This window comes from Oncorhynchus gorbuscha, unplaced genomic scaffold, assembly GCF_021184085.1.
Source record: "Oncorhynchus gorbuscha isolate QuinsamMale2020 ecotype Even-year unplaced genomic scaffold, OgorEven_v1.0 Un_scaffold_387, whole genome shotgun sequence".
Classification (NCBI taxonomy): domain Eukaryota; kingdom Metazoa; phylum Chordata; class Actinopteri; order Salmoniformes; family Salmonidae; genus Oncorhynchus; species Oncorhynchus gorbuscha.
Window position 1 is genome coordinate 719,560 of NW_025745234.1, and position 24,470 is coordinate 744,029.

A 24,470-nucleotide genomic window follows, 5' to 3' on the forward strand; every position below is an offset into this window, starting at 1 on the left:
GCTATCTACAGAGAGAGAGGGTCAATACCTCATCTAGCTGGGCTATCTACAGAGAGACAGAGAGGGTCTATACCTCATCTAGCTGGGCTATCTACAGAGAGAGAGAGAGGGTCTATACCTCATCTAGCTGGGCTATCTACAGAGAGAGAGAGAGGGTCTATACCTCATCTAGCTGGGCGATCTACAGAGAGAGAGAGAGGGTCTATACCTGATCTAGCTGGGCAATCTAGAGAGAGGGTCTATACCTCATCTAGCTGGGCTATCTACAGAGACAGAGAGGGTGACCTCATCTAGCTGGGCTATCTACAGAGACAGAGGGTCTATACCTCATCTAGCTGGGCTATCTACAGAGAGAGAGAGAGGGTCTATACCTCATCTAGCTGGGCTATCTACACAGAGAGAGAGAGGGTCTATACCTCATCTAGCTGGGCTATCTACAGAGAGAGAGGGTCTATACCTGATCTAGCTGGGCTATCTACAGAGAGAGAGGGTCAATACCTCATCTAGCTGGGCTATCTACAGAGAGAGAGGGTCAATACCTCATCTAGCTGGGCTATCTACAGAGAGACAGAGAGGGTCTATACCTCATCTAGCTGGGCTATCTACAGAGAGAGAGAGAGGGTCTATACCTCATCTAGCTGGGCTATCTACACAGTGTCACGAACCGGCTCAAAGCCCGTAACAAAGGGAGACAACGTGGAGATAAGGAGTAACAAAAGATATATTTATTAACTAAAGCAACTAAGGAAAATATCCAATGGTGTGTGTAATCAGTAGTCCGTAGTGTAAGTGAGTGTTTTGCATGCATGAATGTGATAATGCAGGGTGTTGAAAGGTGCCAAAGCAAACAAACAAAAGGCCACCAAGAACCACACCACAATCTACAACAGGTGTCTGCATGGAGAGAGTCTCCTCCATGAATGTTGAAGAGGTCTATTTATCCTGGGAGACACCTGGCCCAGGTGTTTCCCATGTAGCTGACGACCCTCTCAACTCCGCCCACCGGCATCCTAATAAGAAAACAAGAACAAAGACAGAATACGGCAGACAGAGTGGGAGGGTCGTCACATTCCCCCCATAAAACCGGGGACCAACAAGGACCCCGGAACAACATACCAGCCTCCCGCGTCCCCAAATTGACACAGGCCTCTGCGTCCCAAATTGACACAGGCCTCTGCGTCCCAAATTGACACAGGCCTCTGCGTCCCAAATTGACACAGGCCTCTGCGTCCCAAATTGACACAGGCCTCTGCGTCCCAAATTGACACAGGCCTCTGCGCCCCAAATTGACACAGGCCTCTGCGCCCCAAATTGACACAGGCCTCTGCGCCCCAAATTGACACAGGCCTCTGCGCCCCAAATTGACACAGGCCTCTGCGCCCCAAATTGACACAGGCCTCTGTGCCCCAAATTGATGAGGGTTTACGTGTTCACACTTACAATTTGCCCCAGCCAACCTCCTCCCCAGACCTCAGCAACCTTCGCACAGGAAGCAACATTTAAGAGGAAAGAAAACAAGACCAGGAGGGAGCAGACAGGACAGAGAGAACATGACAATACGAAACAATGGTTAGTCACGTAAACATTAGGAACAGGGCGCACGAGAGAGCGCATCAGCAATCACGTTTTCAGTCCCCCGGATGTGCCTCACATCGAGATGGAATGATTGTAAAAATAAACACCATCGCATTATCCTCTGGTTTGGACACATCATGGACCTCAAAAAGTGAGGGGGTTATGGTCGGTGTAGACCACAATAGGTACTACCCCCGACCCGACATACACTTCGAAGTGTTGTAGCGCCCAAATGAGTGCTAGCGCTTCCTTTTCAATAACCGAATAGTTCAACTGATAATCGTTAAACTTTTTAGAAAAGAAACTAACAGGCTTCTCAATCCCAGACACATCTGCTTGCAGCAAAACTGCACCTGCCCCCACATGACTAGCATCCACCTGCAAGGTAAATGACAAATCCATGCGAGGAGCAGCCAGCACTGGAGTTGAGGTAAGCAACCTCTTTGAATCTTCAAAAGCGTGTTGACAACGAGTAGACCAAACGTAAACAGCCTTAGCTTTCAGCATATCTGTCAAGGAGCGACCACAGTAGAGAAGTTATTACAAAAACTACGGTAATAACCAATCATGCCCAAGAAACGCATCAGTTCCTTTTTAGTAGTTGGTGGTGGAAAAGCATCAATAGCCACCACTTTAGCCCGAACAGGACGCACTTCACCCTGCCCAACCACTTTTCCAAGGTATGTAACGGTCGCCTGAGCAAACTCACATTTTGCCAGATTGATTGTGAGGCGACCTGCAGCCAGACGTTCAAACAAGGCTTGAATACGGGACAGATGTTCTTCCCAAGTATCTGCATAGATCACTACATCGTCCAAATAAACAGCGCACCCGGTCAGACCGGCGACAACCCTGTTCATAAGTCGCTGAAAAGTGGCAGGTGCATTGCGCAGACCGAAACTCATAACTGAATACGAGTACAGACCAAAGGGTGTAATAAAGGCAGAGATTTCACGTGCCCTACTCGTCAGTGGCACCTGCCAATAGCCTTTTAACAGGTCAAATTTGCTCACAAACTTAGCTGCACCGACTTGATCAACACAGTCCTCCATCCGAGGAAGAGGAAATGAATCTGGCTTTGTGACACTGTTTACCTTACGGTAGTCCGTACAAAAACGGTTTGTTCCATCCGGTTTACTGACCAAGATACAGGAGAAGCCCAACTGGAGAAAGAAGGCTCTGCTATCTTACTCTCCAGCATGTACTTGACCTCAGCATCCAGACAACGTAGTTTCTCTGAAGAAACTCTATAGAACCGCTGACGAATGGGGTCAGCACCTCCAATGTCAATATCATGTTCTATTAAGTTTGTACGTGTAGGTGTATCAGAAAATAAACCTGGAAATCTCTGAATCAGACCAACCATCTCTTTCCGCTCATCAACAGGTAGGTGAGTGAGAAGACTGTCTAAAATATCCAGTGTTTCTGAATTTTTCAATCTACCCTGCAATATACAATCGTCAGGACCAGGAACATCTTCCTCCTCATGCACAGATCTAGCACGACAAGAACCCAAGGAAACAACGGTATCAGCCAAAAGAACAGGTTTACCGTCCTCTGTAGAATCCCACTGTTCAGTCTCAGAGGAACGTGCATAATAGGGTTTTAACAGATTTACATGGCACAGCTGGTGTGCTTTCCTCCGTTCTGGAGTGGCAACTAGATAATTTTGCTCAGTGTACTGGCGCACCACTGTATATGGACCTTGAAACTTGGCTTGAAAAGGAGAACCAACAATTGGCAGCAGAGCAAGAACCTGGTCACCTGGACTAAAGTGACGAGGCTCAGTTCGGCGATCAAATATGCCCTTCATCCTATCCTGTGAAGATGATAACTTCTCTTTAGCCATTTCACCAGCGGCATACAGCCGTCGCCGGAAATCACACACATACGAACACAGGGACTGAGGAGGCTCGGGAGACTTCCAGTCATCCTGGAGAACAGATAAAAGTCCACGCACCCTATGTCCAAACACAAGGTCATTTGGACTGAAACCTGTGCTCTCCTGTGAAACTTCCCTAGCGGCTAACAGTAACCAAGGCAACCCCTCCTCCCAATCCTTATCCATCTCAGTACAATAAGCTCTCAACAAAGACTTAAGTGTTTGATGGAAACGTTCCAGTGCTCCTTGACTTTGCGCGTGATAGGCGCTAGACACATTGTGTTTAATATGAAGCTGTTGAAGAACCTGACCAAACAGATTAGAGGTAAAATTAGATCCTTGATCACTCTGAATGACCTTAGGGATTCCAAACAATGAGAGAAACTGAGTCAAAGCTTTTAACACCGATTTAGTCGTGATAGATCGGAGAGGATAGGCAGCAGGAAACCTAGTGGTCTGACACATCACAGTGAACAGGTAACTGCTACCCTTTTTAGAATGAGGCAGAGGACCCACACAGTCAATAATTAGATACTCAAAAGGTTGGCTGAGTACAGGAATAGGAAACAATGGTACTGGTTTAATAGCTTGATTAGGCTTACCAGTTAATTGACAGGTGTGACAAGTTTTGATAAAATCAGAAACATCCCTCTTTAATCTAGGCCAAAAGAAATGTCTTAATATGCGATTGTAGGTTTTCCTCACCCCCATATGTCCAGCAACGTCACTGTGAGAAGTTTCCAACACCAACTCACGAAGCTTAACTGGTACAACAACCTGACTAATTGCCTCCCCCAGAAAAACACTATCATGAGACACCCACTTTCTCATCAGGACATCCTCTTGGAGAAAATAGCCATGGGCGACATCTCCCAACTGTTCTATAGGCACAATTTGATCACGCAACTCTTCCAACGTGGGGTCATCCCGTTGAGCATTGATTAGATCTGAGCGGGTTACAGATAACGGGATAACAGGGAAAACAGTGACATACTTTGTATTATTATCATTAGTCGGCGCAGTGACTAGTTCGCCACGGCTCATAGAACGTGTCACTGCACACGCAGAGAACACCTCTGGGAAACTCTGTACACTCTCATCAGGAATCCCAACAAATGACGGCTTAGTGGAAACCACTAGAGATGGAAACACAACTGGCCATACCCGCTCACCTGCTAAGTTATTCCCAAGGATAACGTCGATACCCTCAATAGGCAATGAAGGACGCACCCCCACAACAACTTCACCCTTCACCAGCCCACAATCCAACATCAGTTTATGCAATGGAACTGACAGAGTGTTCAAACCTATTCCCCTAATTAGAACACTATTCCCGAATCAGTCTCAGCAGAAAAGGGTAACACAGACTCCAACACAAATGATTCAGAGGCACCTGTGTCTCTCAGGATCTTCACTGGCACTAGGTCTTTACTTCCTAACATAGACACAAAACCTTCTGTAATGAAAGGTAAATAGTCTGGATCAATATGGACTTTCACATTCTCCTGGGCCTGAGGAAATGAGTCAAGAATGAACTGATGTGGAACAGGTGCAGCTAACGCAGCAGGCTTAGATTTAGCGTAAGCACCCTTTGACCTGAGAAGTGGACATTCGTTTTTCCAATGACCTGAACCTTGACAGTAGTGACACTCCTGCCCAAAGTCAGCCTTACCATGGGAGTCAGGTTCAACCCTAGTTGAATAGAACTCTGCCCGAGAATCAAAGTATCTCGGTGAGCGAAGCCCAAATCTATCCGAACACCCCCACTCTTTCCGAATACGGGGTTTTGCAAAGACACTTTTGTGAGTCAACACATACTCGTCCGCCAAAACCGCAGCTTCAGCAACATTCTTTACTTTCTGTTCATTAATATAAGTGGCAATACGATCAGGAATTGTGTCCTTAAATTGCTCTAACATAATCAGATCACACAGCCCTTGGAAAGTCACAACTGCAGAGGCAGAACACCAGCGATTAAACTGTAAAGATAACTGTCGCGCAAACTCAACATGAGTCTGGTTATCGTCCCTTTTTAAAGTTCTAAATCGTTGGCGGTAAGCCTCAGGGACCAATTCATAAATCTGTAACACAGCTGTTTTAACTTTATCATAACTGGCACTGTCGTGTACACTAAGAGCTGAATATGCTTCCTGCGCTTTACCAGTCAGCACACACTGCAACATTAAAGTGCGGTCAGAATCAGGCCAACTCCTAGCGTCAGCAACCCGCTCAAACAACGAAAAGAATGTCTCGGGGTCCCTTTCATTAAACCGAGGCAATAACCGCAAGTTCCCAACAATATCAAATGTCTCTGGGGCACGACCAAAAGCGGAACTACCCCTAGGTAAATCTGGGTCACCTTCCCAAAACAAACTCTCCCCTGAGATCTTTCCTTCCCTAACCAACTCTATACGTTCTTGTTGCAACTTGATTTTAGCACGCTCCATATCTTGTTTAAATGCCAATTCCTTTTCATATTTCACACGATCATGCTCTAGCTTCTCACGATCATGCTCTAGCTTCTCACGATCATGCTCTAGCTGTAACAAAAGCAGTTCTTTCTGCTGTTCAAAAAGAAGGCAACTAGGACTAACCGATGGAATGGCCATTGTAACGTTATGGGGAGACAACAAATCCTCAGCAGAGGCTGGCCCGGTGGTAACTTCAAGAATACCACTCTCCATCAGATTGGCTTTCAATATCAACCTAATAGAATTCTTTAGACGTTTATCACTAATCTCAACCTTGTAGTGTTCCGCGACCTTCAACAGCTGTTCTTTAGTACCTAAATCTAACAATTCCTCTGATGGAGAGCGAATGAACTTATCTACATAAGACGCCATAATCACACAAAAACAATTCTCGCTCTTCCCTTCTGCTGAGCACACCAGAACACAACCCGAGAATTGACAATCACCCTGAGCACCACAGAAGAGAGATGAGATATGGAGCTTCCCCAAAACCTACAATAACTCAACCCTAGTCTTCGTGCAGATTTGCGGTGGGAATTTACGCACTGTAGCCCGCTGGCAAGGAAATAGAACTCCCCAGCATGCTGGCAAATTCCACCAAGCCACGGATGTGCCCCCGAGACAACTGCTCAGTCCACAGACACCACACAAAAATAACAAACATTAACCATGCCCAACATATTCCAAAAAATGAAACACGTCGCTAAACCTATCAGGGGAAAAAGGCTATAGCTCCGGGTAGCAAGTTCCACTACCCTACCCAAATCTCCCACCGAGGTACACAGCAGATTACTCACTTCAGACTGACGTCCCAACAGAAAGTAGAACAAGAGTTCAGGCTAGGCAGGGCCTGGAAACTAACCATTATACTCTCTCCAACGCAGCACACAAACCAAACAACAAAGGCAACCAATACTGGGCCGATCACACTCAAACACTATTCAAACCAAACACGTACCTCCACGGTCTCCCAAACCAATAGTTCAAAGATCCCGGATGAGCCCCCACTTGTCACGAACCGGCTCAAAGCCCGTAACAAAGGGAGACAACGTGGAGATAAGGAGTAACAAAAGATATATTTATTAACTAAAGCAACTAAGGAAAATATCCAATGGTGTGTGTAATCAGTAGTCCGTAGTGTAAGTGAGTGTTTTGCATGCATGAATGTGATAATGCAGGGTGTTGAAAGGTGCCAAAGCAAACAAACAAAAGGCCACCAAGAACCACACCACAATCTACAACAGGTGTCTGCATGGAGAGAGTCTCCTCCATGAATGTTGAAGAGGTCTATTTATCCTGGGAGACACCTGGCCCAGGTGTTTCCCATGTAGCTGACGACCCTCTCAACTCCGCCCACCGGCATCCTAATAAGAAAACAAGAACAAAGACAGAATACGGCAGACAGAGTGGGAGGGTCGTCACAACAGAGAGAGAGAGGGTCTATACCTCATCTAGCTGGGCGATCTCCAGAGAGAGAGGGTCTATACCTCATCTAGCTGGGCTATCTACAGAGAGACAGAGAGGGTCTATACCTCATCTAGCTGGGCTATCTACAGAGACAGAGGGTGACCTCATCTAGCTGGGCTATCTACAGAGAGGGTGATACTGACCTCATCTACAGAGACAGAGGGTTACCTCATCTATCTGGGCTATCTACAGAGAGGGTCTATACCTCATCTAGCTGGGCTATCTACAGAGAGACAGAGAGGGTCTATACCTCATCTAGCTGGGCTATCTACAGAGAGACAGAGGGCGACCTCATCTAGCTGGGCTATCTACAGGGACAGAGAGGGTCAATACCTCATCTAGCTGGGCTATCTACAGAGAGGGTGATACTGACCTCATCTACAGAGACAGAGGGTTACCTCATCTATCTGGGCTATCTACAGAGAGGGTCTATACCTCATCTAGCTGGGCTATCTACAGAGACAGAGGGTCAATACCTCATCTAGCTGGGCTATCTACAGAGACAGAGAGGGTGACCTCATCTAGCTGGGCTATCTACAGAGACAGAGGGTCTATACCTCATCTAGCTGGGCTATCTACAGAGAGAGAGGGTCTATACCTCATCTAGCTGGGCTATCTACAGGGACAGAGGGCGACCTCATCTAGCTGGGCTATCTACAGAGAGAGAGGGTCTATACCTCATCTAGCTGGGCTATCTACAGGGACAGAGGGCGACCTCATCTAGCTGGGCTATCTACAGAGAGAGAGGGTCTATACCTCATCTAGCTGGGCTATCTACAGAGAGAGAGAGGGTCAATACCTCATCTAGCTGGGCTATCTACAGAGAGAGAGAGGGTCAATACCTCATCTAGCTGGGCTATCTACAGAGAGAGAGAGAGGGTCTATACCTCATCTAGCTGGGCTATCTACAGAGACAGAGGGTGACCTCATCTAGCTGGGCTATCTACAGAGAGAGAGGGTCAATACCTCATCTAGCTGGGCTATCTACAGAGGGTGATACTGACCTCATCTACAGGGACAGAGGGTGACCTCATCTACAAGGACATAGGGTGATACTGACCTCATCTACAGGGACAGAGGGTGATACTGACCTCATCTACAGGGACAGAGGGTGACCTCATCTACAGGGACAGAGGGTGACCTCATCTACAGGGACAGAGGGTGACCTCATCTACAGGGACAGAGGGTGACCTCATCTACAGGGACAGAGGGTGACCTCATCTACAGGGACAGAGGGTGACCTCATCTACAGGGACAGAGGGTGACCTCATCTACAGGGACAGAGGGTGACCTCATCTACAGGGACAGAGGGTGACCTCATCTACAGGGACAGAGGGTGACCTCATCTACAGGGACAGAGGGTGACCTCATCTACAGGGACAGAGGGTGACCTCATCTACAGGGACAGAGGGTGACCTCATCTACAGGGACAGAGGGTGACCTCATCTACAGGGACAGAGGGTGACCTCATCTACAGGGACAGAGGGTGACTATTACCTGCAGCAGCAGCACCAGATGTGTGTTGACCAGGTCTTTGCTGTGCAGAGCACACGTCCCCAAACACACGACTGCCATGTTCCTCACCGCTGGCTGGGCGTTGGATATACTGGGCAGGATCTGACAGGAGGGGGAGAGGGAGGGAGGACAGGGAGGAGAGGGAGGGGGAGAGGGAGGGAGGACAGGGAGGACAGGGAGGGGGGGAGGGAGGGGAGAGGGAGGAGAGGGAGGGGAGAGGGAGGAGAGGGAGGGGAGAGGGAGGAGAGGGAGGGAGAGGGAGGAGAGGGAGGGGAGAGGGAGGAGAGGGAGGGGGAGAGAGGGAGGAGAGGAGGGAGGGGGAGGGGGAGAGAGGGAGGAGAGGAGGGAGGGAGGGGGAGGAGAGGGAGGGAGGGGAGGGAGGAGAGGGAGGAGAGGGAGGGGAGGGGGAGGTGAGGGAGTTAGATTAGACAGTATAGTACCAGAGAGGAGACATGATGGATCCTATATGTTAGATTAGACAGTATAGTACCAGAGAGGAGAGGAGACATGATGGATCCTATATGTTAGATTAGACAGTATAGTACCAGAGAGGAGAGGAGACATGATGGATCCTATATGTTAGATTAGACAGTATAGTACCAGAGAGGAGAGGAGACATGATGGATCCTATATGTTAGATTAGACAGTATAGTACCAGAGAGGAGAGGAGACATGATGGATCCTATATGTTAGATTAGACAGTATAGTACCAGAGAGGAGAGGAGACATGATGGATCCTATATGTTAGATTAGACAGTATAGTACCAGAGAGGAGAGGAGAGGAGACATGATGGATCCTATATGTTAGATTAGACAGTATAGTACCAGAGAGGAGAGGAGACATGATGGATCCTATATGTTAGATTAGACAGTATAGTACCAGAGAGGAGAGGAGACATGATGGATCCTATATGTTAGATTAGACAGTATAGTACCAGAGAGGAGAGGAGAGGAGACATGATGGATCCTATATGTTAGATTAGACAGTATAGTACCAGAGAGGAGAGGAGAGGAGACATGATGGATCCTATATGTTAGATTAGACAGTATAGTACCAGAGAGGAGAGGAGACATGATGGATCCTATATGTTAGATTAGACAGTATAGTACCAGAGAGGAGAGGAGACATGATGGATCCTATATGTTAGATTAGACAGTATAGTACCAGAGAGGAGAGGAGACATGATGGATCCTATATGTTAGATTAGACAGTATAGTACCAGAGAGGAGACATGATGGATCCTATATGTTAGATTAGACAGTATAGTACCAGAGAGGAGAGGAGACATGATGGATCCTATATGTTAGATTAGACAGTATAGTACCAGAGAGGAGAGGAGACATGATGGATCCTATATGTTAGATTAGACAGTATAGTACCAGAGAGGAGAGGAGACATGATGGATCCTATATGTTAGATTAGACAGTATAGTACCAGAGAGGAGAGGAGACATGATGGATCCTATATGTTAGATTAGACAGTATAGTACCAGAGAGGAGAGGAGACATGATGGATCCTATATGTTAGATTAGACAGTATAGTACCAGAGAGGAGAGGAGACATGATGGATCCTATATGTTAGATTAGACAGTATAGTACCAGAGAGGAGAGGAGACATGATGGATCCTATATGTTAGATTAGACAGTATAGTACCAGAGAGGAGAGGAGAGGAGACATGATGGATCCTATATGTTAGATTAGACAGTATAGTACCAGAGAGGAGAGGAGACATGATGGATCCTATATGTTAGATTAGACAGTATAGTACCAGAGAGGAGAGGAGACATGATGGATCCTATATGTTAGATTAGACAGTATAGTACCAGAGAGGAGAGGAGAGGAGACATGATGGATCCTATATGTTAGATTAGACAGTATAGTACCAGAGGAGAGGAGACATGATGGATCCTATATGTTAGATTAGACAGTATAGTACCAGAGAGGAGAGGAGACATGATGGATCCTATATGTTAGATTAGACAGTATAGTACCAGAGAGGAGACATGATGGATCCTATATGTTAGATTAGACAGTATAGTACCAGAGGAGAGGAGACATGATGGATCCTATATGTTAGATTAGACAGTATAGTACCAGAGAGGAGAGGAGACATGATGGATCCTATATGTTAGATTAGACAGTATAGTACCAGAGAGGAGACATGATGGATCCTATATGTAAGATTAGACAGTATAGTACCAGAGAGGAGACATGATGGATCCTATATGTTAGATTAGACAGTATAGTACCAGAGAGGAGACATGATGGATCCTATATGTTAGATTAGACAGTATAGTACCAGAGAGGAGAGGAGACATGATGGATCCTATATGTTAGATTAGACAGTATAGTACCAGAGAGGAGACATGATGGATCCTATATGTTAGATTAGACAGTATAGTACCAGAGAGGAGACATGATGGATCCTATATGTAAGATTAGACAGTATAGTACCAGAGAGGAGAGGAGAGGAGACATGATGGATCCTATATGTTAGATTAGACAGTATAGTACCAGAGAGGAGACATGATGGATCCTATATGTTAGATTAGACAGTATAGTACCAGAGAGGAGAGGAGACATGATGGATCCTATATGTTAGATTAGACAGTATAGTACCAGAGAGGAGAGGAGACATGATGGATCCTATATGTTAGATTAGACAGTATAGTACCAGAGAGGAGAGGAGACATGATGGATCCTATATGTTAGATTAGACAGTATAGTACCAGAGAGGAGAGGAGACATGATGGATCCTATATGTTAGATTAGACAGTATAGTACCAGAGAGGAGAGGAGACATGATGGATCCTATATGTTAGATTAGACAGTATAGTACCAGAGAGGAGAGGAGACATGATGGATCCTATATGTTAGATTAGACAGTATAGTACCAGAGAGGAGAGGAGAGGAGACATGATGGATCCTATATGTTAGATTAGACAGTATAGTACCAGAGAGGAGACATGATGGATCCTATATGTTAGATTAGACAGTATAGTACCAGAGAGGAGACATGATGGATCCTATATGTTAGATTAGACAGTATAGTACCAGAGAGGAGAGGAGACATGATGGATCCTATATGTTAGATTAGACAGTATAGTACCAGAGAGGAGAGGAGACATGATGGATCCTATATGTTAGATTAGACAGTATAGTACCAGAGAGGAGACATGATGGATCCTATATGTTAGATTAGACAGTATAGTACCAGAGAGGAGAGGAGACATGATGGATCCTATATGTTAGATTAGACAGTATAGTACCAGAGAGGAGAGGAGACATGATGGATCCTATATGTTAGATTAGACAGTATAGTACCAGAGAGGAGACATGATGGATCCTATATGTTAGATTAGACAGTATAGTACCAGAGAGGAGAGGAGAGGAGACATGATGGATCCTATATGTTAGATTAGACAGTATAGTACCAGAGAGGAGAGGAGACATGATGGATCCTATATGTTAGATTAGACAGTATAGTACCAGAGAGGAGAGGAGAGGAGACATGATGGATCCTATATGTTAGATTAGACAGTATAGTACCAGAGAGGAGAGGAGACATGATGGATCCTATATGTTAGATTAGACAGTATAGTACCAGAGAGGAGAGGAGACATGATGGATCCTATATGTTAGATTAGACACTATAGTACCAGAGAGGAGAGGAGACATGATGGATCCTATATGTTAGGTTAGACAGTATAGTACCAGAGAGGAGAGGAGACATGATAGATCCTATATGTTAGATTAGACAGTATAGTACCAGAGAGGAGAGGAGACATGATGGATCCTATATGTTAGATTAGACAGTATAGTACCAGAGAGGAGAGGAGACATGATGGATCCTATATGTTAGATTAGACAGTATAGTACCAGAGAGGAGACATGATGGATCCTATATGTTATAATATATAATAATAATAATATAATAATAATATAATATATGCCATTTAGCAGACGCTTTTATCCAAAGCGACTTACAGTCATGTGTGCATACATTCTACGTGTGGGTGGTCCCGGGGATTGAACCCACTACCCTGGCGTTACAAGCGCCATGCTCTACCAACTGAGCTACACAGGACCAGAGAGGATTAGACAGTATAGTACCAGAGAGGAGACATGATGGATCCTATATGTTAGATTAGACAGTATAGTACCAGAGAGGAGAGGAGACATGATGGATCCTATATGTTAGATTAGACAGTATAGTACCAGAGAGGAGACATGATGGATCCTATATGTTAGATTAGACAGTATAGTACCAGAGAGGAGACATGATGGATCCTATATGTTAGATTAGACAGTATAGTACCAGAGAGGAGAGGAGACATGATGGATCCTATATGTTAGATTAGACAGTATAGTACCAGAGAGGAGAGGAGACATGATGGATCCTATATGTTAGATTAGACAGTATAGTACCAGAGAGGAGACATGATGGATCCTATATGTTAGATTAGACAGTATAGTACCAGAGAGGAGAGGAGACATGATGGATCCTATATGTTAGATTAGACAGTATAGTACCAGAGAGGAGAGGAGACATGATGGATCCTATATGTTAGATTAGACAGTATAGTACCAGAGAGGGAGAGGAGACATGATGGATCCTATATGTTAGATTAGACAGTATAGTACCAGAGAGGAGAGGAGACATGATGGATCCTATATGTTAGATTAGACAGTATAGTACCAGAGAGGAGAGGAGACATGATGGATCCTATATGTTAGATTAGACAGTATAGTACCAGAGAGGAGAGGAGACATGATGGATCCTATATGTTAGATTAGACAGTATAGTACCAGAGAGGAGAGGAGACATGATGGATCCTATATGTTAGATTAGACAGTATAGTACCAGAGAGGAGAGGAGACATGATGGATCCTATATGTTAGATTAGACAGTATAGTACCAGAGAGGAGAGGAGACATGATGGATCCTATATGTTAGATTAGACAGTATAGTACCAGAGAGGAGACATGATGGATCCTATATGTTAGATTAGACAGTATAGTACCAGAGAGGAGACATGATGGATCCTATATGTTAGATTAGACAGTATAGTACCAGAGAGGAGAGGAGACATGATGGATCCTATATGTTAGATTAGACAGTATAGTACCAGAGAGGAGAGGAGACATGATGGATCCTATATGTTAGATTAGACAGTATAGTACCAGAGAGGAGAGGAGACATGATGGATCCTATATGTTAGATTAGACAGTATAGTACCAGAGAGGAGAGGAGACATGATGGATCCTATATGTTAGATTAGACAGTATACTACCAGAGAGGAGAGGAGACATGATGGATCCTATATGTTAGATTAGACAGTATAGTACCAGAGAGGAGACATGATGGATCCTATATGTTAGATTAGACAGTATAGTACCAGAGAGGAGAGGAGACATGATGGATCCTATATGTTAGATTAGACAGTATAGTACCAGAGAGGAGACATGATGGATCCTATATGTTAGATTAGACAGTATAGTACCAGAGAGGAGACATGATGGATCCTATATGTTAGATTAGACAGTATAGTACCAGAGAGGAGAGGAGACATGATGGATCCTATATGTTAGATTAGACAGTATAGTACCAGAGAGGAGAGGAGACATGATGGATCCTATATGTTAGATTAGACAGTATAGTACCAGAGAGGAGAGGAGACATGATGGATCCTATATGTTAGATTAGACAGTATAGTACCAGAGAGGAGAGGAGACATGATGGATCCTATATGTTAGATTAGACAGTATAGTACCAGAGAGGAGAGGAGACATGATGGATCCTATATGTTAGATTAGACAGTATAGTACCAGAGAGGAGAGGAGACATGATGGATCCTATATGTTAGATTAGACAGTATAGTACCAGAGAGGAGAGGAGACATGATGGATCCTATATGTTAGATTAGACAGTATAGTACCAGAGAGGAGAGGAGACATGATGGATCCTATATGTTAGATTAGACAGTATAGTACCAGAGAGGAGAGGAGAGGAGACATGATGGATCCTATATGTTAGATTAGACAGTATAGTACCAGAGAGGAGAGGAGACATGATGGATCCTATATGTTAGATTAGACAGTATAGTACCAGAGAGGAGAGGAGAGGAGACATGATGGATCCTATATGTTAGATTAGACAGTATAGTACCAGAGAGGAGAGGAGAGGAGACATGATGGATCCTATATGTTAGATTAGACAGTATAGTACCAGAGAGGAGAGGAGACATGATGGATCCTATATGTTAGATTAGACAGTATAGTACCAGAGAGGAGAGGAGACATGATGGATCCTATATGTTAGATTAGACAGTATAGTACCAGAGGAGAGGAGACATGATGGATCCTATATGTTAGATTAGACAGTATAGTACCAGAGGAGAGGAGACATGATGGATCCTATATGTTAGATTAGACAGTATAGTACCAGAGAGGAGAGGAGACATGATGGATCCTATATGTTAGATTAGACAGTATAGTACCAGAGAGGAGAGGAGAGGAGACATGATGGATCCTATATGTTAGATTAGACAGTATAGTACCAGAGAGAGAGGAGACATGATGGATCCTATATGTTAGATTAGACAGTATAGTACCAGAGAGGAGAGGAGAGGAGACATGATGGATCCTATATGTTAGATTAGACAGTATAGTACCAGAGAGGAGAGGAGACATGATGGATCCTATATGTTAGATTAGACAGTATAGTACCAGAGAGGAGAGGAGACATGATGGATCCTATATGTTAGATTAGACAGTATAGTACCAGAGAGGAGAGGAGACATGATGGATCCTATATGTTAGATTAGACAGTATAGTACCAGAGAGGAGACATGATGGATCCTATATGTTAGATTAGACAGTATAGTACCAGAGAGGAGACATGATGGATCCTATATGTTAGATTAGACAGTATAGTACCAGAGAGGAGAGGAGACATGATGGATCCTATATGTTAGATTAGACAGTATAGTACCAGAGAGAGAGGAGACATGATGGATCCTATATGTTAGATTAGACAGTATAGTACCAGAGAGGAGAGGAGACATGATGGATCCTATATGTTAGATTAGACAGTATAGTACCAGAGAGGAGAGGAGACATGATGGATCCTGTATGTTAGATTAGACAGTATAGTACCAGAGAGGAGACATGATGGATCCTATATGTTAGATTAGACAGTATAGTACCAGAGAGGAGAGGAGACATGATGGATCCTATATGTTAGATTAGACAGTATAGTACCAGAGAGGAGAGGAGAGGAGACATGATGGATCCTATATGTTAGATTAGACAGTATAGTACCAGAGAGGAGAGGAGACATGATGGATCCTATATGTTAGATTAGACAGTATACTACCAGAGAGGAGAGGAGACATGATGGATCCTATATGTTAGATTAGACAGTATAGTACCAGAGAGGAGAGGAGACATGATGGATCCTATATGTTAGATTAGACAGTATAGTACCAGAGAGGAGAGGAGACATGATGGATCCTATATGTTAGATTAGACAGTATAGTACCAGAGAGGAGAGGAGACATGATGGATCCTATATGTTAGATTAGACAGTATAGTACCAGAGAGGAGACATGATGGATCCTATATGTTAGATTAGACAGTATAGTACCAGAGAGGAGACATGATGGATCCTATATGTTAGATTAGACAGTATAGTACCAGAGAGGAGAGGAGACATGATGGATCCTATATGTTAGATTAGACAGTATAGTACCAGAGAGAAGAGGAGACATGATGGATCCTATATGTTAGATTAGACAGTATAGTACCAGAGAGGAGAGGAGACATGATGGATCCTATATGTTAGATTAGACAGTATAGTACCAGAGAGGAGAGGAGACATGATGGATCCTGTATGTTAGATTAGACAGTATAGTACCAGAGAGGAGACATGATGGATCCTATATGTTAGATTAGACAGTATAGTACCAGAGAGGAGACATGATGGATCCTATATGTTAGATTAGACAGTATAGTACCAGAGAGGAGAGGAGACATGATGGATCCTATATGTTAGATTAGACAGTATAGTACCAGAGAGGAGAGGAGAGGAGAGGAGACATGATGGATCCTATATGTTAGATTAGACAGTATAGTACCAGAGAGGAGACATGATGGATCCTATATGTTAGATTAGACAGTATAGTACCAGAGAGGAGAGGAGACATGATGGATCCTATATGTTAGATTAGACAGTATAGTACCAGAGAGGAGAGGAGACATGATGGATCCTATATGTTAGATTAGACAGTATAGTACCAGAGAGGAGAGGAGAGGAGACATGATGGATCCTATATGTTAGATTAGACAGTATAGTACCAGAGAGGAGAGGAGACATGATGGATCCTATATGTTAGATTAGACAGTATAGTACCAGAGAGGAGAGGAGAGGAGACATGATGGATCCTATATGTTAGATTAGACAGTATAGTACCAGAGAGGAGAGGAGAGGAGACATGATGGATCCTATATGTTAGATTAGACAGTATAGTACCAGAGAGGAGAGGAGACATGATGGATCCTATATGTTAGATTAGACAGTATAGTACCAGAGAGGAGAGGAGACATGATGGATCCTATATGTTAGATTAGACAGTATAGTACCAGAGGAGAGGAGACATGATGGATCCTATATGTTAGATTAGACAGTATAGTACCAGAGAGGAGAGGAGAGGAGACATGATGGATCCTATATGTTAGATTAGACAGTATAGTACCAGAGAGGAGAGGAGACATGATGGATCCTATATGTTAGATTAGACAGTATAGTACCAGAGAGGAGAGGAGACATGATGGATCCTATATGTTAGATTAGACAGTATAGTACCAGAGAGGAGAGGAGACATGATGGATCCTATATGTTAGATTAGACAGTATAGTACCAGAGAGGAGAGGAGACATGATGGATCCTATATGTTAGATTAGACAGTATAGTACCAGAGAGGAGAGGAGACATGATGGATCCTATATGTTAGATTAGACAGTATAGTACCAGAGAGGAGAGGAGACATGATGGATCCTATATGTTAGATTAGACAGTATAGTACCAGAGAGGAGAGAGGAGACATGATGGATCCTATATGTTAGATTAGACAGTATAGTACCAGAGGAGAGGAGACATGATGGATCCTATATGTTAGATTAGACAGTATAGTACCAGAGAGGAGAGGAGACATGATGGATCCTATATGTTAGATTAGACAGTATAGTACCAGAGAGGAGAGGAGAGGAGACACGATGGATCCTATATGTTAGATTAGACAGTATAGTACCAGAGAGGAGACATGATGGATCCTATATGTTAGATTAGACAGTATAGTACCAGAGAGGAGAGGAGACATGATGGATCCTATATGTTAGATTAGACAGTATAGTACCAGAGAGAGAGAGGAGACATGATGGATCCTATATGTTAGATTAGACAGTATAGTACCAGAGAGGAGAGGAGACATGATGGATCCTATATGTTAGATTAGACAGTATAGTACCAGAGAGAGAGGAGACATGATGGATCCTATATGTTAGATTAGACAGTATAGTACCAGAGAGGAGAGGAGACATGATGGATCCTATATGTTAGATTAGACAGTATAGTACCAGAGAGGAGAGGAGACATGATGGATCCTATATGTTAGATTAGACAGTATAGTACCAGAGAGGAGAGGAGACATGATGGATCCTATATGTTAGATTAGACAGTATAGTACCAGAGAGGAGAGGAGAGGAGACATGATGGATCCTATATGTTAGATTAGACAGTATAGTACCAGAGAGGAGAGGAGACATGATGGATCCTATATGTTAGATTAGACAGTATAGTACCAGAGAGGAGAGGAGAGGAGACATGATGGATCCTATATGTTAGATTAGACAGTATAGTACCAGAGAGGAGAGGAGACATGATGGATCCTATATGTTAGATTAGACAGTATAGTACCAGAGAGGAGAGGAGACATGATGGATCCTATATGTTAGATTAGACAGTATAGTACCAGAGAGGAGAGGAGACATGATGGATCCTATATGTTAGATTAGACAGTATAGTACCAGAGAGGAGAGGAGACATGATGGATCCTATATGTTAGATTAGACAGTATAGTACCAGAGAGGAGAGGAGACATGATGGATCCTATATGTTAGATTAGACAGTATAGTACCAGAGAGGAGAGGAGACATGATGGATCCTATATGTTAGATTAGACAGTATAGTACCAGAGAGGAGAGGAGACATGATGGATCCTATATGTTAGATTAGACAGTATAGTACCAGAGAGAGGAGACATGATGGATCCTATATGTTAGATTAGACAGTATAGTACCAGAGGAGAGGAGACATGATGGATCCTATATGTTAGATTAGACAGTATAGTACCAGAGAGGAGAGGAGACATGATGGATCCTATATGTTAGATTAGACAGTATAGTACCAGAGAGGAGACATGATGGATCCTATATGTTAGATTAGACAGTATAGTACCAGAGAGGAGACATGATGGATCCTATATGTTAGATTAGACAGTATAGTACCAGAGAGGAGAGGAGACATGATGGATCCTATATGTTAGATTAGACAGTATAGTACCAGAGAGGAGAGGAGACATGATGGATCCTATATGTTAGATTAGACAGTATAGTACCAGAGAGGAGACATGATGGATCCTATATGTTAGATTAGACAGTATAGTACCAGAGAGGAGAGGAGACATGATGGATCCTATATGTTAGATTAGACAGTATAGTACCAGAGAGGAGAGGAGACATGATGGATCCTATATGTTAGATTAGACAGTATAGTACCAGAGAGGAGAGGAGACATGATGGATCCTATATGTTAGATTAGACAGTATAGTACCAGAGAGGAGAGGAGACATGATGGATCCTATATGTTAGATTAGACAGTATAGTACCAGAGAGGAGAGGAGACATGATGGATCCTATATGTTAGATTAGACAGTATAGTACCAGAGAGGAGAGGAGACATGATGGATCCTATATGTTAGATTAGACAGTATAGTACCAGAGAGGAGAGGAGACATGATGGATCCTATATGTTAGATTAGACAGTATAGTACCAGAGAGGAGAGGAGACATGATGGATCCTATATGTTAGATTAGACAGTATAGTACCAGAGAGGAGAGGAGACATGATGGATCCTATATGTTAGATTAGACAGTATAGTACCAGAGAGGAGACATGATGGATCCTATATGTTAGATTAGACAGTATAGTACCAGAGAGGAGACATGATGGATCCTATATGTTAGATTAGACAGTATAGTACCAGAGAGGAGAGGAGACATGATGGATCCTATATGTTAGATTAGACAGTATAGTACCAGAGAGGAGAGGAGACATGATGGATCCTATATGTTAGATTAGACAGTATAGTACCAGAGAGGAGAGGAGACATGATGGATCCTATATGTTAGATTAGACAGTATAGTACCAGAGAGGAGAGGAGACATGATGGATCCTATATGTTAGATTAGACAGTATAGTACCAGAGAGGAGAGGAGACATGATGGATCCTATATGTTAGATTAGACAGTATAGTACCAGAGAGGAGAGGAGACATGATGGATCCTATATGTTAGATTAGACAGTATAGTACCAGAGAGGAGAGGAGACATGATGGATCCTATATGTTAGATTAGACAGTATAGTACCTATATGTTAGATTAGACAGTATAGTACCAGAGAGGAGACATGATGGATCCTATATGTTAGATTAGACAGTATAGTACCAGAGAGGAGAGGAGACATGATGGATCCTATATGTTAGATTAGACAGTATAGTACCAGAGAGGAGAGGAGACATGATGGATCCTATATGTTAGATTAGACAGTATAGTACCAGAGAGGAGAGGAGACATGATGGATCCTATATGTTAGATTAGACAGTATAGTACCAGAGAGGAGAGGAGACATGATGGATCCTATATGTTAGATTAGACAGTATAGTACCAGAGAGGAGAGGAGACATGATGGATCCTATATGTTAGATTAGACAGTATAGTACCAGAGAGGAGAGGAGACATGATGGATCCTATATGTTAGATTAGACAGTATAGTACCAGAGAGGAGAGGAGACATGATGGATCCTATATGTTAGATTAGACAGTATAGTACCAGAGAGGAGAGGAGACATGATGGATCCTATATGTTAGATTAGACAGTATAGTACCAGAGAGGAGAGGAGAGGAGACATGATGGATCCTATATGTTAGATTAGACAGTATAGTACCAGAGAGGAGAGGAGACATGATGGATCCTATATGTTAGATTAGACAGTATAGTACCAGAGAGGAGAGGAGAGGAGACATGATGGATCCTATATGTTAGATTAGACAGTATAGTACCAGAGAGGAGAGGAGAGGAGACATGATGGATCCTATATGTTAGATTAGACAGTATAGTACCAGAGAGGAGAGGAGACATGATGGATCCTATATGTTAGATTAGACAGTATAGTACCAGAGAGGAGAGGAGACATGATGGATCCTATATGTTAGATTAGACAGTATAGTACCAGAGGAGAGGAGACATGATGGATCCTATATGTTAGATTAGACAGTATAGTACCAGAGAGGAGAGGAGACATGATGGATCCTATATGTTAGATTAGACAGTATAGTACCAGAGAGGAGAGGAGAGGAGACATGATGGATCCTATATGTTAGATTAGACAGTATAGTACCAGAGAGGAGAGGAGACATGATGGATCCTATATGTTAGATTAGACAGTATAGTACCAGAGAGGAGAGGAGAGGAGACATGATGGATCCTATATGTTAGATTAGACAGTATAGTACCAGAGAGGAGAGGAGACATGATGGATCCTATATGTTAGATTAGACAGTATAGTACCAGAGAGGAGAGGAGACATGATGGATCCTATATGTTAGATTAGACAGTATAGTACCAGAGAGGAGAGGAGAGGAGACATGATGGATCCTATATGTTAGATTAGACAGTATAGTACCAGAGAGAGAGAGAGGAGACATGATGGATCCTATATGTTAGATTAGACAGTATAGTACCAGAGAGGAGAGGAGACATGATGGATCCTATATGTTAGATTAGACAGTATAGTACCAGAGAGGAGAGGAGACATGATGGATCCTATATGTTAGATTAGACAGTATAGTACCAGAGAGGAGACATGATGGATCCTATATGTTAGATTAGACAGTATAGTACCAGAGAGGAGACATGATGGATCCTATATGTTAGATTAGACAGTATAGTACCAGAGAGGAGAGGAGACATGATGGATCCTATATGTTAGATTAGACAGTATAGTACCAGAGAGAAGAGGAGACATGATGGATCCTATATGTTAGATTAGACAGTATAGTACCAGAGAGGAGAGGAGACATGATGGATCCTATATGTTAGATTAGACAGTATAGTACCAGAGAGGAGAGGAGACATGATGGATCCTGTATGTTAGATTAGACAGTATAGTACCAGAGAGGAGACATGATGGATCCTATATGTTAGATTAGACAGTATAGTACCAGAGAGGAGACATGATGGATCCTATATGTTAGATTAGACAGTATAGTACCAGAGGAGAGGAGACATGATGGATCCTATATGTTAGATTAGACAGTATAGTACCAGAGGAGAGGAGACATGATGGATCCTATATGTTAGATTAGACAGTATAGTACCAGAGAGGAGAGGAGACATGATGGATCCTATATGTTAGATTAGACAGTATAGTACCAGAGAGGAGAGGAGAGAGACATGATGGATCCTATATGTTAGATTAGACAGTATAGTACCAGAGAGGAGACATGATGGATCCTATATGTTAGATTAGACAGTATAGTACCAGAGAGGAGAGGAGACATGATGGATCCTATATGTTAGATTAGACAGTATAGTACCAGAGAGGAGAGGAGAGGAGACATGATGGATCCTATATGTTAGATTAGACAGTATAGTACCAGAGAGGAGACATGATGGATCCTATATGTTAGATTAGACAGTATAGTACCAGAGAGGAGAGGAGACATGATGGATCCTATATGTTAGATTAGACAGTATACTACCAGAGAGGAGAGGAGACATGATGGATCCTATATGTTAGATTAGACAGTATAGTACCAGAGAGGAGAGGAGACATGATGGATCCTATATGTTAGATTAGACAGTATAGTACCAGAGAGGAGAGGAGACATGATGGATCCTATATGTTAGATTAGACAGTATAGTACCAGAGAGGAGAGGAGACATGATGGATCCTATATGTTAGATTAGACAGTATAGTACCAGAGAGGAGACATGATGGATCCTATATGTTAGATTAGACAGTATAGTACCAGAGAGGAGACATGATGGATCCTATATGTTAGATTAGACAGTATAGTACCAGAGAGAGAGGAGACATGATGGATCCTATATGTTAGATTAGACAGTATAGTACCAGAGAGAGTACCAGAGAGGAGACATGATGGATCCTATATGTTAGATTAGACAGTATAGTACCAGAGAGGAGAGGAGACATGATGGATCCTATATGTTAGATTAGACAGTATAGTACCAGAGAGGAGAGGAGACATGATGGATCCTATATGTTAGATTAGACAGTATAGTACCAGAGAGGAGAGGAGACATGATGGATCCTATATGTTAGATTAGACAGTATAGTACCAGAGAGGAGAGGAGACATGATGGATCCTATATGTTAGATTAGACAGTATAGTACCAGAGAGGAGAGGAGACATGATGGATCCTATATGTTAGATTAGACAGTATAGTACCAGAGAGGAGAGGAGACATGATGGATCCTATATGTTAGATTAGACAGTATAGTACCAGAGAGGAGAGGAGACATGATGGATCCTATATGTTAGATTAGACAGTATAGTACCAGAGAGGAGAGGAGAGGAGAGGAGACATGATGGATCCTATATGTTAGATTAGACAGTATAGTACCAGAGAGGAGACATGATGGATCCTATATGTTAGATTAGACAGTATAGTACCAGAGAGGAGAGGAGACATGATGGATCCTATATGTTAGATTAGACAGTATAGTACCAGAGAGGAGAGGAGACATGATGGATCCTATATGTTAGATTAGACAGTATAGTACCAGAGAGGAGACATGATGGATCCTATATGTTAGATTAGACAGTATAGTACCAGAGAGGAGACATGATGGATCCTATATGTTAGATTAGACAGTATAGTACCAGAGAGGAGAGGAGAGGAGACATGATGGATCCTATATGTTAGATTAGACAGTATAGTACCAGAGAGGAGAGGAGACATGATGGATCCTATATGTTAGATTAGACAGTATAGTACCAGAGAGGAGAGGAGACATGATGGATCCTATATGTTAGATTAGACAGTATAGTACCAGAGAGGAGAGGAGAGGAGACATGATGGATCCTATATGTTAGATTAGACAGTATAGTACCAGAGAGGAGAGGAGACATGATGGATCCTATATGTTAGATTAGACAGTATAGTACCAGAGAGGAGAGGAGACATGATGGATC

The 24,470-nt window shown here is 43.0% G+C and overlaps 1 pseudogene; it reads right to left on the bottom strand.

The window, feature by feature from the left end:
• The window catches only part of LOC124018069, a 118,053-nt pseudogene that overhangs the window by 66,857 nt on the left and 26,726 nt on the right, over positions 1 to 24,470 (bottom strand).